The sequence below is a fragment of the Malaclemys terrapin genome, chromosome 10 (assembly GCF_027887155.1).
Source record: "Malaclemys terrapin pileata isolate rMalTer1 chromosome 10, rMalTer1.hap1, whole genome shotgun sequence".
NCBI classification, from domain to species: Eukaryota; Metazoa; Chordata; order Testudines; family Emydidae; genus Malaclemys; species Malaclemys terrapin.
The window spans coordinates 58223423-58238357 of record NC_071514.1 but is presented as its reverse complement, the minus strand read 5'-3'; the positions used below and the strand labels follow the sequence as shown (position 1 = coordinate 58238357).

Here is a 14935-nt window from a genome sequence, read left to right as displayed (position 1 = left end):
CAGCAAAAGTGTGATCATTGACTGACTTCGGACACGATGGCAGAACCCCTAAGCACTAGGTGGTATCAGCGTGCAAAAACCTGTCTGATGGAGGCTCCACCAGAGGTCTCAAATAGAACCAGGGCCATTCCCATTCAGAGCCAGTGTAAAGAACAGAAGATAGGCTGAATGTGATCCCAGTGGCTCAAACCAATGAGCAGTCATGCTGCTGCATTCTGAACAAGCCACAAGAGGTGGATCAGCCTCACTGATAACCCAGTGAAAAGGACACTACAATAATGAAGCTATACCCATTTACACCAGTTGGGGATCTGGCCCAGAACCTAACCCATGCACTGGCTCTACTTTTATCTGTGTCAGTTCTTCCATCCCATTAAAAACATGTAACATAACAGATAAGACAGCCTGGTGGAATAAATACCAGGTTGGGTGCAAACACCTAATCTTCACCATCCACTGGTATGATGAATCAAATTCTTCTCAAGTTACACCTGTACAATCCCATTGATTCCAATGGGTGTGACCAAGAGCAGACTCTTGATTGCATCCATTTGCTTTTATATTATATCCTTAAATCCACAGACAGTATTTTTCCTTCACATGTGTAGTACGTAACTCATCCACTCAGACTGGCTGACAATCTAGCATCAAACTAACACCACAGGGTTTGAGTAACAAAGGATACTATTCTTAAATTGTAAGGCAGACATAAATGTCACTTCCAAATATCAGAAACTTCCCTCACTCTTAATACAGTGGTGCAATAGCTTCAAATTCCCTGTTACACAGGAGTTGCACATCTTGTCTGTTCTGATTTTTTCCATTCCCGTCTTATGATTTTGACAAGCATGTTGGCATTGTGAGGTTTATGTTCCTTGTAAACTTGAGAGAAAGAGTTGGGACCCCACGAGAAGTGAGCAAGAAGCAAACAGATGAGTCCCCTCTACTAAGACTGAACATATGCTGAAGGGCAAAAGAATAGGATTCACGTTCCAAAGCAATGAGAAGCCAAAGGAAGCTTACAGAGAGCTCATTGTCAATGTTGATGGGCTGAACATTTGACCTGCCTTCTTCTTATATACTGGGGTTGCCCTTGAAAATACCACTGTTGCCACTGCAGTATCCAAAGTACAGTATCCTCTTGACATTTCCTAAACTGACTATCGGGAAGAATGGGGGAATAGCATCTAGGTACAAAGGCAAAATTTTGGACCTTTTTAAAGATAACCCACTGCACCTGTTGGCAAAGCCCTTGCAATGCTTTCAGTTTTTATCCCTAAAGGGATCAGCACATCAGTTGAGCATAAATAAGAAGTATTCCTACCTCTCACTTCTAGAATGAAACCTATTTAAAGGTCTGAAATGCTGGGTAATTATTTCCCCTCCCCCCCATTTTTGCAAACTCAAAAGTTTCCTATAGGCAAATGCCATGCAGCTAAACATCCAGGTTGTGATCCAAACCCAGCTGGATTACTCAGCCTTTCGAGGTTCAATTATCTCTCTAGTTTTTCCCAAAAAGTCAAGACCTTTAGTACTCTTATTTTTAAACGCAAACAAACAAAACTGAAAGCAGTACTCATGAGACACCCAAAGTCCACATACTGGATAAGAGCCTGCTACTGAGTGCCTCAAATGCAGCTATTCTTTTAGCTCCCGTGGTAGAGCTTTACTTCTCTGGGTTCTTTTCCAGTGTGGCAGGAGGGGATTGTTACACAGGTTTAATAGAAGAGAGAAATATTCAGAAAGGGTACATTTCTGTTTCAAGCTTCTTAAAGAGTATTAAAATCAGTATGTTTAAAATTTTAATGATTTCATTTTCAGAAAGATAGCTTGACAGCAGGGCTTCAAAACTCAGACAGATCCTATGAGATTGACAGCAGACAGCTGTGCACAGAATCAGTCTGCAGCAGGGACTAAAGGTCTGTCATTTCAGGGAGACCCTTGCAAAATGATCCCCCAGAGAGAATTTTCTGGTTTTGATTAAAATTGTGCAATGTGCTGTATAGGTGAAAAAGCAAGCAGGTTGTTCTTTTCCCTCCACCCCCCCTTAATGTTAGCAGTGGTTTCTGTAATTAAGCACAGTGGGTAGGAAGATACAGCACAGACTTCAAAGGACAGAGCATGTCCATGAGTAAAAACAGTTTTTGAAAGCCCAGCTTGATGGTGTTAGAGCTGTGTGAAATGCCTTGTTTTCGCCTTATCTCACCTCAGCAAGTAAGTGTATCCCTGCAAACAAAACTCTCCCCTCATCCAGAGAGGGGTAAACCTCACTTAGAATCTTGTTATATAGATACTACAAGAAGTTAAAGAAATACAACTGGGACATCAGCCCAGAGAATCCAGTTTACTTCCATTCCCACTAAACGGAACAGCCCACTGTTTATAACAATGATTTCATACTAGATCCCAGTTTCTCAGGCACCCTCTATTCATAATGAGTGGGGGTGGCAACAAGTCCAGAACTCTGATTCGATGCACATCTTTTCTGTGCCATTTACCCCATGCCAAAGGCCCAAACAAGGCCTATGCCCCATTTAAAATCTATTTTTAAAATTTCACCCTTCGAATTTAACCCTGCAAGGCAGTGGCACCTTCTGGGTGTGATCCATTCACACTGATTTTAATGGGCTCTGGTGGAGCTCAACTCCTCACAAGAAAGGCTCCTTGGCTCAGACAAAACTATTTCCCACATTCCTTTCAGTGCCTCATGCATTCACAGCTTGAAGCTGAGATCTGGTCTCGGCCCATCCTACCTGAATTTACACCAGAAGAGCATTTGGAACAACAGTTTACCTAGTTCTTCTACTCCAGAATTAGCAATGAACACAGATGAGCCAAAGCATGACTAGAGATCAGAGTCACCAATGGGGATTAGCACCATGAAAAGAAGCAGGGCTCCTGTCTGGTCCCTGGTGAACAAGGGAGTTAACCTTAGCTCAGCCCACTACTGTGCCTTCACAGCTGCTTAGGGGAAAGATTGTAAACTGGCTTCTTGGGAGAAAAGGATTCAAGGATCCCTGTGGGAAAGTCAGGCTCCATATCCAGGACCAGGAGACTGGGCTTAAACCGCAAACTGGAGAATTTTCTTTTTCCTCTTTTGCTTCTGTTATATTTTGTTTTGTTGTTATATACCTTCCCCCCTTGAGGTTGAAACTTGCTGACTGTGACTGTATGATTTTTTGTGTTTTCCTGCTGAGTCATTCCACTCATTTACAGACCAACCAATTCCTAGTTTAGGGAGGAAAGCTGTGAATAAATACTCTATCATCACTCTCTAATGCACTAGTCAGACAGCTTTCGGAGCAGGACTTTGGAACAAGTCAAGGGAAGCACCCTCAAAAGAACCCACCCTAGATGTTTAGACGAGAGCCAGCACATCTTGGGATAGGTCCCAGGGAGTTTTAGCCCTTGATTCAGGAAAGCACCGTTATTCAGCAAAGAACTTAAGCACATGGGACAATTTCCCAAACTCTCAAAAATTCTCATGGGGAGGGAAAACCACTTCTTGTCTTGCTCTGCCCTGCTCTACCATTTACACCTAAAACATTCCTACAATTTATACATCCTGGTGCTCACCTACTATAGTAATGGGGACATATAAGTACCTACATCCACACACAAAGAACGGAAGTTTTGAATCATGTTTGTGGTTCCTTAACACTGAAACATTTTGCTTCCAGGTTCCCAGTTACCTGGGACAGAACAATCAGCATCTGGCAAGATCAGTCACTAGCACACAGAGGAAAGAAAAGGAAAAAAGCATAGTACCGGTCTTCCCCCTCATACACAGTTCACATCTCAAAAGATATATGCAGAAGTATGACCTATTTCTTTTTCCACAAGAGCAGGCTTGATTTAGCGTTCAGAAGAGGTGTAACTGGGAACACTTCATTCAATTATGTAATGTCTACTGCAACTTTAGCCTTTAATTCCCTTGCACCGGAGCGGTCAGAAAAGCAATATATTTTGAGCTATGGATGCCAATAAAACTCCCTCTCACATTGTGCATGTTTTCTGGGTAGCCTAAAGGACTAACACATATCAACAGTGTGTCAGCTTTATATCTCGTCAATTAATTTTTCCTTTTCAATTTAAACTTTAACTAACATTTTCTTTGGACAAAAAACACTCTCTGAAGGAATAATTAAGTTATGATCAAATTTATCCTGTGTCATATTCCTCTCCACCAACCCCCCTGGAAAGAAATAAAGTATGATTTTATGAGCAGCAAATGCAAATAGGTGATTTTATAGTGATCAAAGGGCTCATACTTGATTTGGTTGCTGCCCTTTGCCCCAGGATGAGGAGAAAGATAACCATTCTAATTTAAGGTCCAAAGGGACCATCAGGGTCATTTAGTATAGCCACCTACATAAGACAGACCATAGAATTTCTCCCATTAATTCCTGCACTGAGTCAACTAACTGGTGGTTGAATTAAAAACTGCAATCTTTATTTTTTATTGAATTAAATTATGGCTGGGAATTTCCAAGCTATAGTCCCAAAAGAGGGATTCTTACATTTTAAAACATGCTTTCTGGAACCCATGAATCATTTAAGTTCCCTAAATATCACTTGTACTCACCATCAGTGTAATCCACTGACAAATTCCACTGAAGATCGGGGCAAGCAACAAAGAGGTTAATCACTATGAAAAAAGGACCAATTTAAGTCCCCTGTTGAAATTTTGGGAAGATTCAAAATAATGTGGTAGGCAAAGCCGCATAATGCATAAATTTTTCCAAAAGTGCATCAGTGACTTAAGTCCCATTGATTTGCAATTAGATTCAAGCTCTTAAGTGTCTAAGACACTTTTGAAAGTAAGGCCTACAGTCCCAAATCACTTAGGTGCGTTTGAAATGCATAGCCAGTGTCTTTATCACGTATGTAGAACATGTATTGCATACAGTCTAGCTAACAGCTGGCCTGAAACCACACCATTTCATCTTTACCCTAGGATTGTTTGGAGCTTTATATAGATAGAGCTTGTGTAGTGGTTTTGTCTCCCCTTTTTATATGAGGCCTTCACAGAGATGATTGAAAAGTTTTACAAAGTACTAGGTCATACTGTATATGAGACGACAACAACTCCCCCAGATTTGTGGGGTGGGAATGTTATAATAGGCTGTATTTCCTGTATTAGATCATAACATTTAAGCAAACATGATGTAATCTGATTTTATAGCAATGAATTCCTCCTATAAAAAGGAAGCTGAACTGCAATTGCCATGTCCTGCAACCAGCGCTGAACAGGGATGCAGAAGGAATATATTTTAGGGACTAAATAAATCATCTTCTCTTCTTGGAATCAACTGCATGCTCTCAAAGGGAAGGATAAGTATTTTCTGTCCTTGGCAACTTTTTGAGCCATTTCCAGTGAACTTCTTTGATGTGTGTTCTCCAGTAAGGTATATTAGATTAACAATCAGGGAGGCACAAAATAAGACACTCTTTTCCACTGAACCTTTCTTGAATTACCTTTCTTAAATATTTAACTCAGGGACGGACACACACTCTCTCACACATTAAGCTTCCAATATGGCCCCTGCTCCCTCACACCATCCCAAACCATAACCTTCTAGCTGGGCTCTGCTGGTTCCCCAACAACCGCCAGTGACACCCTCTTTAGAAGTTTTCTCTTTACCTCACTTCATTGCATCCCTCACACCAGGACCCAGAACTTCAGGCAAAGTGCCTACGGCACCTTCCCAACAACAGCTGACTCCAAATCACGTTGTCTCTGAGGGCATAGGCAAAATATATTCCAGCAGTAAAGGGGCCTTAAAAAATGAATTACCCAGTGTCACAGCTGCAAGGGAAAGAAGAAACTTGGGGTCCTCCCCACTTTTGGAAGGGCTTGTGTTTTCCTCCCTCAAAGAGAAGCTACCAGGGGATGGAAGAAAAGGAGGACCCATAAAAGGACTTGTTGGGACGTCTTGCTTCTCAAAGGACAGCAAAGGTAGGGCAGACCCAAGGAAGACAGGAAGCAGAAGCCAATGGGAAAGCTAGAAGGAGAAATACCAGCAGGGTGCAAAAATGTTCAGCTAATTCAGATAAACCTCCTGACTCATATGCTTATCAGGACCCAGGCTCCAAACCTATGTTTGTACAGCATCTAGCACAACAGGGTTCTAGTCGATGACGGGGGGACCTAGGTGCTGTTATAAGACAAATAATTATGAAAATCTTCCATTGCTATTAATAATGAAGGCAGGGAAGGGGAAGAGAGAGAGAGAGAGACTCTATTGCATCAGCGTGATGTAACCAGATCCAAGGGAATGCAGTTCCGTACTGCTGAAGTTGGATGACACTTGCACATTGCTGTTAGAGTACTCTCCCACTTAAGCATGTTTTACTTTTACTCATGCAAGGGGCATGAGGGAAACAGCAGGATATTGTGCAGCGTGCTATCACTTCTCTACAGCAAGGCACTGCCTCTGCTCATGTCAGCTTCATTCATGTACCCCTCTCATCTCTCACTCAGAGTCCCACGATAGAGGCAGTCAGATTGACAGGACCATTTCCACATCAAAAGGGCACAGCTTACAGTATTCAGTAGGCAGCCAGAATTTTCAGTTCATCCAGTCTGCATGCCTCGCTTTTCAGCACTTATCTCCCTAGAATTTCCATCTTTGGCTTCCTCAGAGAAAGGGTCCCCCAGGGGCCAGCAAAGGCTGATAGTTACAATAGAAGACACTCAAGAGCTCCATGGGGTGATACTTGTGGTTAAGGCTTCCCTTCCTTGACTCTTTTCTACTTGTAATTCATCAACACCATGCAGGTCAAAAGGTCTGCCACCCATTGTAATTCAGGTGGGGATAAAGAGGCAGCTTGCTAAGGAAATTTAAAGAGACTAAGCCTGACCTTAACTGGTCAGGCTACTGCCATGTTTTGGCCTCCTAGACCAAGATGGGAATGTGTGGTTGAGGGCGAGGAGCACGGAGGTAGAATGTCTCTTTCAAGAAAGGTGGCAACCAGAGTTTATCATCGATTCAACGTTGTCCTTTCGCCCAGTACGAAGTCAATGGCTTTTGAGCCTTCAGATTGATGATTATTTGATACATTTTAATAAGGAAAAAAATGAGCCTAAAGGCAATGCTAAGTAGGATACGTAAAGCTTGACTGATGATGCCAATGCTCACGCTCAAAGTAAATGTGTTGTTCAGAACAATGGGTCTGCCTACAGGAGATCCTGAGCACCCTTACTCCCACTGATTTGGGGCTCAGATTTCTACTCACTCATATTCTTCCAAGTGTTATTTTCTGAGTAGCGGGTGGTGAGTACATGGGTGAGAGATTTCTGCTGTCTAATGCAAACCTCTGGTGAAGAGCCAGCTAGAGTAGGGTCTGCACTATAATACAGTGAGAATTAGTTCACACACAACCTACACCGCATTAACTTGTCTCAGCCTATGCAGCCTTTCAACCATGGATGATGAGGGCAGAATCAACACTGCCTATGGGGAGGAGAAGGGGGGAATCAAATTCTTGTTAGAAGCTTTGGGCCAGATTGTGGCTGGTGGTCACAGGGAGCCTTCTGCCTCCCTGTATATTCCTGCATGTAGGCCAGCCAAACCTACTGGGAAGAAGAATAACTCTCCCCTCTGGTCTTGCCAGGAAAAGGTGCCTGAGAGGGGTGGGATGAAATGAAGACTAGGCTCTGCATGCCATCACCCCAAGGCCAGCATAGTTTGCAGGGCTTTGATCATAACACGCAACACCCCCTTTCAAAGGCTGAAGGATGATCCCTTGAGAGAATAAGGCAGTTGCTGCAACATAATTGTTTTTAATCGAGATCTCATCATTTGTTAGCCACAAGGAAAAGACCGACAAGTAGACTAAATTCTGAAATAAACGATCTGTGCAAGTACAGTTCAATAGATACAGAACAACTATTTGTCCTCTGGTCTTAACTGCTAATAAATGTGTTTATGAACTCTGGGCTTTTTCTTCCACCCCATAACCTTCCCGAAGCACCTGTTCAGGATCCTGGAAGACAACCGGGCCCCTGGTGAGGAACAAGACACCAACTGAAATGGATGTAAGTGTTTGGGTAAGCTATCCATTTTAATAGACCAGGCTGTTCTTCTGCAAACTGACTGCACAAACACATTTCACCTCTGCAGCAAATCCTCCTCTATGCTCTACATAACCTGTGAGTAATTTAGCTTGATAACCACTAAGCTAGAGAAAAATATTCACCCCCAGGTAGGTTGTTACACTATGAGAAAGAGAAAGCGTATGCTATTTCCATAACATCAGCTCAGACCCACCTAAACAACTAGATTTAAAAAGCTGCAAGTTGGGTGAGGTAATATATCTTTTATTAAACCAACTTCTGTTGGTGAGAGACACCAGCTTTCAAGTTACACAGAGCTCTTCTTCAGATTTAAAGTTGTAATGTATGGCTTGGTCCTGAGAGGTGCTGAAAACGTACCCCTCCCAAGATCAGACCCTCATTCTGGACGAGGAAACAGCCAAGAGAATTACATATTTTTTTTTTTGGTAAATTGAAAGGAAACAACACTAGAGATTAAACAAAACAAGAAAGAGTTCATGTAGCATGAGGATGGATGGGTGAGCTAGTTCAGCTACAATATGAACTGACCTTGACCAAATGTTTTGAGTTTCAAAAGATTGGTTAAAACATTTTTATGCACCTCCATATTTCTGAACAGGAAGTTCCAGAAACTTGATGTGGAAACCCATTTCTTGGGGGGGAGGGGGGGGGAGGGACAAAACAGGCCATCTTAAGGTGGCTCAAAACTGAGACACCAAAAATCACAAGACACTTTGCAAATTTATGCCAAAATGCCTGGACAACAAGTATATGAATCTAAACCATCTAGAGACAAAGACCGCTCCTAACTGCCAGCGCATATTAAAGGTAGAGTAGTATCAGACAATGTTTTTTAAGAAAACCACAGCATGGAAAAGGGACAGGATGTATAAACACGGAACTGGAAATATGATTCTTTAATCAGTTTAACAAACTTTTCCAACATGGAAAATGTAAGTTCCCATTTAAAAGGAAATTCTTGCTATTGCTGCACTTAACAGTTACAGCCTTCTGTTGGGTATATTTTATCCAAAAGCTATCTTCTCTCAAATATTGGTAGCTACGAATCCCACCTCCTCTGGATATACCAGCGTGGCTGTGTTATTTCCAAACTATGGTCTAGTGCTACAGTCTCAATATTTAGAGGCAATGAACAATGGCATTCTCTCTTCTGATCTGTTTTTAAAGCAGTCATGGTTAGTATCATCCAGCTATATTCCACTGTCATTGTGTATTATTATTATGTGATAGTACGTTTTTTCCCTTTCACCTTTGCTTTCAGGTAAATACAAGTAGAAAGATTTTTCCATTGTGAATAATGCGCTGAGCAATAATAATGGGAGAAAAGCATTTCACCCCCAACGTTTAAATCTAGCACCACTTGGCACAGAAAATTTTTACCTTGTGTTCAGTGGCCTATGTTAAATGAGTTAATGGCCTCAGTCCAGGTCCCAGGGATCTACGTAAGATTTAAGTTGTAATAAATAGTCAATCCTTTGAGATAAATCAGCTCCAGGCAGTATTACATTTTCATTTAAAAGTGATTTGGCAGGTCCTGAAGAGATTAAATTAAACTAACAGGTATTTAACATCACCACCAGAGAGGATCCTACAGAAAATTTGTAAGCCCTTTGATAGAAAGTAAATAGGAAAAATGGCTTGTCTCTCTGTACCAATGCTAGGCAACACGGTTATTCCGTTTCAATACAGCTTATGGACAATTTAAATTCCATGGCCAAAAATCACATTACCATTTCTTTATTGGTTTATTATTGACTAATTACATGGCAGTTAAAATGTGCATATAGGGTAATAAGATGATACTTGCTGTGCACTTAGTACAGGTCAAATGATCAAGGGCCTGTCTATAAGGGAAAGTTAGTGCTCACTAAGATAGGGTGTGAATTTAAAGTACAGTAGCTACTCTACACTATCTTCCCCATATAGACAAGCCTCAAGACGGACTCCTAAATTACAGCACAGAATAAATGAGCAGTAATTACTTTTGGATCATACCAGTGTTGTTAAAGTGTTAAGGTGGAACATATAATTACTATGTGGTTACATACCAATAAATCCTATTAAGACGGACTGTAATTAAAGCATAGTTGCATGCATGCTTTATCAACATTTGCCCATACTTATGCTCTTAAAAATAGCACAAAATGGTGTGTTGTACAGCATTTTCTAAACATTTGCCTTAATTCATGTTTAGAGATTTACATTCTTAGCTCCCCAATCCAGCCCCCAAATTAAGCAGGTGCACTTGCACACTGTGCATAGCAAATGGTTGTTAAACTACCTGACTGCAGATCAAGGTAGCTATGGCCCAATTCTCTTCATTTACTGCTCAGGCACTGTAAAAGGACCTTAGATGGGGTTCTATTGATTTACAACCATGTTAAAGCCCCTTTACATTGTACTGGTGTATAAAAGTTAATTTACACCCGCTTTAAAGGAACCAGATCAGGCCCTTAGGAATTATGAACATATTACTTATGGCAATTATTAGTGAAAGCAAAACTTCACCCACAAATTCAGAGTCCGTTTCACAAAAGCAGGTGTTTGAGTTCAGGTCTATTTGCAAACACTTTTTAATGCGCTTACTTACCCAAACTCTATTCCTTAATTAAAATGTTGGTAAAGGAGGAATTAGAATGTATCAGCTGTGGAGGCAGGTGTTAGCAGAAAAGCCTTTCAGCTCTGGAAATAGTTGGATATTTTTATTAGCTCACAGAAGATGATTGAGTAATTTACATTGTTCCTTCAGATGTTTATCGCTTCATAGAGCTGAACACAATGGATAGTCTTTATTACAGAAAGTCGGAAGACAGTAGTAATAGTACAGTAGAGAAAGACGTACAGATAGAGCTGTACTGCACTTTGCTACTAGGTAGCCCTTCTCATTCACATTCTGAGCATTTAGGGTCTGATCCTGCAAGGTGCCAAGCATCCTCCACTGTATTGATTTTAATGGAGTGCTGACACTGACTGCTCAGTACTTCTCAGGGTCAGGCCTTAGTTAACTCACAGCATTTTAGTACTTTCCCCTATTTACATAGAAAGTAGGGTTTTAAGGTCAAGTCCAAGAATGAGATTTTCAAAAGCACTCAGCATTGGCCTCACTCTGCATGGAGTTTTCCCATTGACTCCAATGAGAACAGGCTTAGCCCATCACATTCAGCACTTCTGAAAAATCTTGCCCTTAGACAGCAAGCTCCTTTAGGGCGCAGACTCAATCTTATTACATAATGTAACAACGAGGGCAGGGCAGTCATACTGCGCAATCAGGATCTCTTGGTAACCTAGACCCATACAAACAACATGTGTTTTAATACAGCCACATGCAAAGTTATACAGCTAGGAGCAAGGATTGCATTCTGGAAAGCAAAGACTCTGAAAAGGGTTTAGGTCTCATGGTGGACAAGCAACACAACATGTGCTCCCAGCCTGCTGCTGTGGCAAAAAGCCGTAATGGGATCCTTGGAGCTTTACTCTACTCACCGCTGGATGGTGCCGCCTGATGGTGGTTCTGGGGATTAGCTCGGTCAAAGCTAAGGCCCCTTCTAATGGTTATACCCCATCGGTTTCTCACTCTGAGGAGCTGCAGCTGTCCTCTTCATGACTCAGTCTTCCAGCCAGGTCACTAGTGTAGTTTCCCTTTCTAGGAGGGAGTGCATCAAGGTTCCAGCTCTCCAGTAGTCTTCTGCTTCACTGCCTCACAGTGCCACTTCTGCACAGGCTGGCTGGGGAACCCGGGCCAACCCTCTATTCCCTGCTCTGGCTCAGAGGCACAACAGCCAAGGTCTGGCACCTTGCTGCCTATCCTGAGCTGCTTCCATACTGCCTGGCCCTCCCCACTCTCTGCCAGTCTCTTCTCTCCCTCCTTCCTCCCCAGGAGTAATTTGTCTCTGCAGCCTCCTAACACTCCTCCCTCTTCCCAGGGAGTGACTGCAGCCTTTCCCAGCTATCCCTTCTGTTGCCAGACTCCTGGCTTATACAGGCCCTGCCTGTTCCTGCACAGGTGAGCCTCTCTCTAATTAGCTGCCTCCAGCCTAATTAGGCCTTGTCTACACTACAGGGAAAAGTCGATCTAAGCTACGCAATGTGAGTTACATGAATAGTGTAACTCAAATTGACGTAGCTTAGATCTACTTACCACGGGGTCCACACTACACGATGTCGATAGGAGACACTCTGCCGTTGACTCCTCCTATGCGTCTTGATCTGGTGAAATACTGGAGTCGATGGGCGAGCAATTTGTGGTCGATTTAGCAGATCCCACCGATGTATCGATCATCGCACGTTGATCCCCTGGTAAGTGTAGACAAGCTCTTAGCTGATTGGGCCCACAGGGCTTAATTCAGGTCTTGCAAGGCCAGCCTGGGGAGCACACCCCATCGCAGATGTATAAACAAGGGAGAAACAGATACTGAAATGCTACCTACAGTTCTAGTGTCTTCATTCTTTCAACACCCTTTTTAAAATGTGGAGCATGCAGAAAAAAGCCAAAAAAATTATTCAAGATCTGGAGGAAATGCCTTACAGTAAGCAACTCAAAGAGCTCACTGTCCTTAGTTTATCAGAAAGCAGACTGAGAGATGACTTGATTGCCTTGTTTAAGTAGCTTCATGGGGATAAAATACCAGGTACTAAAGGGCTCTTTCATCTAGCAGGGAAAAGTAGAGCAAGAACCAATGGCTGGAAGCTGAAATCAGAGAAATTCAAAATTAGAAATAAGGCCTGGATATTTTACAATGAGGGTGATTAACCATTGCAACAAACTACCTAGAGATGTGGTGTGTTCTCCATCTCTTGATACCTTCAAACCAAAAATTAGACACATTTCTGGAAAATATGCTTTAGCCATAACACACATTACTGGGCTCAATACAGGGGTAAGAAGGTAAAATGTAATGGCCTGGGATTCACAGGAAGTCGGACTAGATTATCCAATTGCCTGTACTGTCCTTAAACTCTGACTTACAGGATCCCACGCACAATAGGGACCTGATAATGATTGGGGCCTCTTTGTTTTATCATAAGAAAAATAAGTTATATTTTAATCCCTAATATTAAAAGTTTGAGATTACCTCTGTAAATAAAAGAGTGCTCTTGTATCTTTCTCCATCTAATGACTAACAATGGGAAATTTGCCACTGTTTTCTCTAGTCTTTGGGTCAGACCCAATGTGCCTATTATTTTGAATGTGAAACTTCTACAGAGAGTTTTCAGAAACCACCACACTATGAATGCAAAATGACTTCCCTGCTCAACAGTAGAAAATCAGAGAATATTAGATCCAGAGATACTATTTGCATTGTGGTTTAATGGAAAGTATGGTCATGTCACTCACAAGAAAAACAAATCATATCTCATGCTCAGACATTTGGCTTAATAACACAGCTGAATGTCAATTGAAGATTTCTGCTGCAATATTAAACCTGGGGAAATAAACAGGAAATCTCAAAGCAGCATTACTATATGATAAAAGTACAGTGGCTGACAAATAAGAACTCTTTGAGCAATATTGGTCTCAAGTTTGCACAACAGACAATATTTTACTCTCTCAATGAGGAGAGGAGACTATCGGAGGATCTGAGAAGAGCATTTGGACCACATTGGTCCTAATTGGGATATCCTGCCAAAATTCAGCCTTGATTTAAGGTTACTGATTGCAATGACATTTCACTAGGGAATGAATTTGGCTCAGTATATTTTAGTCATTTCAAATGTACAGTACATAGCTGTCTCCTCCAAGCAACAACAACAAAGGCATCACAATTAGAACTGTTGGTATTCTGAGGCCCCATCTACACTATAAACTTCCATCAGTACAACTGTGAAAAATCCACACCCCCGAGCGATGCAGTTATATCAACCTAACCCCGGTGTAGACAGTGGTGGGTCAACAGGAGAGTTAACCCCATCAACATAGCTACTACCTCTCGTGGAGGTGGATTAACTACACCAATGGAAGAAGCTTTCCTGTCAGCGTAATAAAGTCTTCACTAAAGCCCTGAGCTGCACTGCTGCAGTGTTTTAAGTGTAGTCCCGCCCTCAGTCACATCAAAAAGACTCCTTTTCTGTGTAACTAAGAAGGTACACTAGTCACGTGGGGGCTGGAGAAGCAGGTGCCACACTACTGTGGCCCATATTGTGAATGTTTTGTGGCTAGTGGAATTCAGGCTTCAAGTGGTTAATCTAGCTGCTGCCCACAAGCACTACATAAAAGTTATTTTTCCAAACAGATATTTTCAGCAGTTAGTTTTGCTGAGGGTATCGCAGTCACTTACCAAAGATCATCCTCTCCATCTCTTGCATTTATATGAAGAAATCTGTGGTGAGGAATGGGTTTTCCCATGAAAATGTTGATTGCACTGCATGTAGAGTTAGTCTTAATTTTCCACATAGGGGAGGCCTGAATGTCAGATCTGATAAGCCCATAAATCTCAATTTATAAAACTAGGAAAATTATGCTATCTTGTAGGTCAGAAAACATCTTTTTCAATGATCAAAGTAGTTATTCGTCAAAAGAGAACACTGCAGTGTTATCTCAGAATATTAAGTCATAACATTCACAATACATGTTCATCTTCTTGGTCCCCACTGAAATACAGATCATGGAACAAAGCAGAGACACAAGTTTCAAAACACTGGCGAACATCAGCTAATTGAACTTGTAAACTGGTTCTCCCACAGTCCAGTTTCCAAATTAGACTTAAATAGTATAGATCAGAGTAGAAAGCTGTAATATAGCCACGATAAAATACTAAGGGGAAATTTATCATGTATGTGTATGTACATACATGCATGTTGGCAAAGACATTTAATTAACTAAACAGTTTAATAGAGCCATGGATTTTCAGGCCAGAT

General features: G+C 41.8%; 1 protein-coding gene across 12 annotated transcripts in view; it reads right to left on the bottom strand.

Annotated features, from left to right (window-relative positions):
• Positions 1-14935, bottom strand: part of RBFOX1 (RNA binding fox-1 homolog 1) — a 2469250-nt gene that overhangs the window by 2405992 nt on the left and 48323 nt on the right. The gene's annotated exons all lie outside the window — the stretch shown is intronic.